This window comes from Salvia miltiorrhiza, chromosome 4 (genome assembly GCF_028751815.1).
Source record: "Salvia miltiorrhiza cultivar Shanhuang (shh) chromosome 4, IMPLAD_Smil_shh, whole genome shotgun sequence".
NCBI lineage: Eukaryota > Viridiplantae > Streptophyta > Magnoliopsida > Lamiales > Lamiaceae > Salvia > Salvia miltiorrhiza.
In genome coordinates, this window is record NC_080390.1 from 17,074,238 (window position 1) to 17,079,315 (window position 5,078).

Consider the following 5,078-nt stretch of genomic DNA (forward strand, 5'->3'; position numbering starts at 1 on the left):
TATGAATTAGTTGCACCTCGATTATATTTATTCATTCAAGAATTGGGGTGTGACAAAATTCTAAATTTTAACATTATGAGAAAATTTAATATTATATTTTCAAATACATAATTATTAGTATAAGATGTGTGCTAGTTTTATATCTACATATATTATTACAATTAAAATTCAAAATTTATTGGTTGACACTAAATTAAGTTGGTTAGTTAATTTAAATATTATCATAATCGCCAATCGTTACACTTTTAGCATTGAAATAAGGGTAGTAAATTTGAATGAGATGTTGTCACAAGACAATTACGACTCACGTAAATTCTATGTAGTTAATGATTTCATTGAGTTGAGTTAATACAATAATAGGGTTTAATGGTTTATTGTTGATTAGGAGTATTATATTTGACTATTTATAAGTTTATTTCATTTAATTTTCAAATCAGATGGTGCAAATATAGTGCATAATTTATATCAAAGGTTACATTTTATAGTTTTAGGAATAGTATCATATGATTTTAAATTTTAGTTTTCATTTTAAGGAGTAATATATCTTATTCAATTTAATTATTCCTTCTAAGTTAGTCATACAAAATTGTACTACATAACTCTAAATTTCATAATATATTAAGAAGATAACTTTTTATTTTAAATTTTTGGTTTGAAGTATAAATTTGATTAATATACCTTTTATTAAGACACTTACATGCATAAAAAGTTAATAGAACACCTTCTTCTTATACTTTAAATTAATAGGTAATATTAAAATTAATGACATGTAAATAGATGACATTTAAAACACTATAGTTTTACAAAATACACAAGATATAAATTATGCTTATCATTTGTAATTCAAAAAATGTCACGACCGGTCCTAATTAAGGATAATTAAGCCGGGGAAACCGTGACTAATGGAGGGAGATTAGAAACGGGGTAGAAAGGGGATAATTAAACAAAGAAGAATCACATTTCATAATTTAACAAAAGGAATATTTATAATATAACAGAAGTTTAGTCGTATAGACTCAAATAACTAGTAAGTTCAGATATCTCTGACTTAGCCAAATAAACATAAAACTTCTGAGTACGCAGCGGAATAAGGTTCTGATTACATGTATGAAGACATGTAACCCTAGAGTTCATTAACACATAATAATACAAAAGAATCCCGCTCGTCACTTCATCACCATCGGCAGCTACTCAACCTGCACATTTAGAAATATATGCAGGGCTTGAGTACAAAAGTACTCAGTGGGCACGTATGCCTAAGTATAAAATACATGCTTCAAAACCGTAAATTGTCATGCCATAATTAAACAGTACAGCAAGGGAGTTTTTCGCTAAAAGGCCCAAGCTTACTAAATTCATTTGTGATTCTTAAAGTTCGACTGCAGTCTAAGTTCTCTTGTAATCTATCATATCTGGAACTTTGTGCCGGAGAGGTGGCCACCTCTCACGGTCACTTGACCGGCCAACCCGCTAGATGACTCACGGTCACTGGTGTACACTAGCCCTGGCAGGATAGCTATCAACTGCTCAAGACCCGAATTCGATTACATGATAAAAGTCACATCAGATAGATATCATACTGAAATTTAAATATTTTATGGCAAGACAAAATTTGAAATATCTTCAATTAATTTAATCATGAAATAACTTGCTTGAACATAACATTTAAACTCATTTGATATATATGAAAGTAATGCCCACCTGTTAGAAACTTTTTGTGGTACAGAAACTCCTCAATAGATTGTCAATCTCGCCCTTGACCTTTATTACGAGAATATATGTACATATATAAGATATTTGCTCGAATAAAAATCCTCAAATGAGAATGTGTATTTAACTATGCATGATCCTTATGCATGAATTATTATTCTGAAATAATAATCAGGGAATTTCTATTGTTAATCCAGGTTATCGGATTTAAACAAAAGTTAAGTCTCGTCTCATGGTTCCGGATAATTAACTAAAATTAATCCGTTCTCTTCAGGGTGTTCTAATCCGTCGATTAAATAAATCCCGCTCCTCGTAGTCGATAGAAAATAATTAAATACTTCAGCTTATTCGCTTTATAAACTCATAATTATCCGGCTTAATAATGAGAATTTGAAATATTATGAGTTCGAATAATTAAAAGGCTCAACATAAGGTAGCTCAATAATTAATTAAGCAGAAATGGGCCTGGATAGCTAAAATGAAAGGTCCAATTAAAAATAATTCATTGGGCTTAGTAATTAAATCATTCTTGGCCCAAATGATTAAATTATAAATAGTTGGGCTCAAATAAATAAATCATGTAAGGTCCAACTAAATAAAATTTCAGTCCATAATTTAAAATTAGCCCAAGAATAGAATGAATTATTCTGAGCTTAAAATTAAATAAAACTCAGCCCAGCTGAAATATAAATGAGATTAGAATAATAGCCCATCGTAAAATAAGCATCAGCCCAATCTTTAAAATAATTCAAGCCCAATAGAAATAATGGGAATGGCCATTTAAATAAAAGACTGGCCCAATTCATAATTAAAAATCGGCCCATATCAATAAATACAACAAGGCCCAATTGAATAAATAGGAGGCCCAAATTTCCGGCCCAAAAGAAAAATAAAGGCCCAATGAATTTCTCTCCCAACTCTCGGTTCTTTCTCTCTTCAAGGACCGATCTCTCTCTCTAATTCCTCAAATCAAACGCCACCTATATCTCTCTCTCTCTCGATCAAGCCAGCCGCACGCCTCTTCTCCCTCTCACTCTCGACTCGCCTTCACACGAGGCGTCCGCCGCCGCGACTCCGGCCGGCGTCGACTGCCTCCGCCTAAGCCCGGCGTTCTCCATAACACTCTCGGTCCTCTCTCTTCAAGGAGCCGATGCTCCTTCTTCTTCAAAGCCTACGCTCGGCCACCTCTCAAATCCGGCCGGCTTCCTCCTCCTCGGCCGATCCGCGGCCATCTGCTTCGGTTGGCTTCGACCGGCGAGGTTGTATCTGTCTCTCTCCTCTTTCTCTCTCGCTGATAGTACGTCCGAGGCGAGAAGGGCGAGCCCTAATTCCTCCCTGACATCGAAATCGTCGCTGCCGCCGCTGCAACTCCCGGCGAACAGCCGGGGTCTCGTCCGTCCTCCTGCGTCGGGCTCTTCCTCTCAATCCGATGAAGGGGCAGCAAAAGCCCTAATTGTCGCTGTTGTCGTTTCTCAAAATCAGGGGAGGTCGCCTCAAGATTTGAGCCCTAATCTCGGCCTATAACTATCGCCGCCGCCGCCGCCATGGTTCTGCCGCCATCTCCTCCGTCCATTTCAATCGGCGGTTCAGCGTCGTTGCTCCATTCGCGATGCTGCAGTTGCTGTAACACGATTCTCGCCGAGGCAGTAAGAGCTGTCGCCGTCGTCGCCATCGTCCTGGCTCGACCGAACAGGCAGCCAGCCTCACTTCCTAAAGCTAAGTTCCAAATCTCCGTTTTCTTTCTTTTCGTTGCGTGATTGAGTTTCGATACGAACATAAATTTCCTCGAGTAAGAATCTAGTACTTAGCATTCTATGTGTGAGCATACTGTAGCAAGCCTATATTCGATTCATGAGTTAAGGTATTCTCTTTCTTTTTGTCTGTGGAGTCTGATTTCATATGCATAAGCTGATCATGCTTGAGTATGTGAGAGGCGTATGTTGAGAGAGTGAACTGGGATAGTATAAATTACCTTGAAGTATAAATGTTGGTTGGTGTTGTTGTGGTATTGAATAACTGAGATAATCTTTATTTTGGAAAGTATTGAATGCCTGATCCCTCTCTCTCTTCCTCACTCCTTCAACTGTTGATGTTTTGAATGAACTTGAATGGCTGGAACAGTTTAAACAATTGTTGTTTCCCTCAATCAATGCAGGTAGAGTTATGGAGAAGATGGAGGAATTGTAGTCAAAGCTTACCTTGAAGTGGCAGAGCACTGGATTGAAGTCTCTGCTCTCCCAAAGTTTCTAAGTGTGGAAAAGAGGAGAGTGGTGAATTGAGACTGCAGTGTGAGGTTAAAGGAGAAGCTGTTGCTAGGCACTTGAGTGTGTTGTATGAATGGGGAGAAAAGCATGGTGGAGCGAAAAAGAAAGTTTGTGTAATGATACTGATGACTTTGTATGTTATTATGAGTTGTGGATATCAATGTATCAATGTGATTGGAATATTGTATATTGTTACTGGTAGTTGTAAAATATGTTGTGTGCGTGTAATACTGTTTTATCGAAGCAGATTGTAGTATTATATATATATATATATATATATATATATATTGTAATAAACAAATCTCTGTGATTCAGTAACTGTAATAAAATACTGGCTTCGATTCTGCTTGATACTGTATGTTTACATAAATCTCGATTTCGACATGTGATAACTCGCTAAAATCGATAAGTTATAAAATGAATCTAAATTAAATCCGTAGATTTAATTTGTTCGTTGTCTTGATATTTAAATTAAATCCGCAGATTTAATTAACTCACGAGTCGGAAATAATCCACGACTTGAGTAAAAATAAATTCTAATTCCATCTTGCTTAAATAAATAACGTGACTTTGCTAAGTCAGTTATAACTCTGAAATAATATCATTGACTGTTTTAACAATATAAATTCAGGATCATAAGCTGAATTCATATCAGGATAATAACCGTTTTTATTCACTGAAGAACAAAAATAAACACTCATAACTGGATTTAAAATATATAAAAGAGCGGGTCACTACATACTACCCCTCTTAACAAAAATTTCGTCCCGAAATTTGCATATTTCTTCTAAAACAGTTCGGGGTATTTATCCTTCATTTTGTCTTCAAGCTCCCACGTGGCTTCCTCTTGTCCGTGGTGTCTCCATAAGACTTTCACTGATGTGATTGCCTTATTCCTGAGTTGTTGTACTTTTCGATCTAGAATGGCCTCTGGTCTCTCTTCATAACTCAAGTCTGGGCAAAGGATCATCTCTTCTTGGTGGATTATGTGCTTTGGATCGAAAACGTATTTTCTGAGTTGTGATACGTGGAAAACATTGTGAACGTTTCCAAAGCTTGGCGGTAACGCCAACCTATAGGCTACTGGGCCTATTCTCTCCAAAA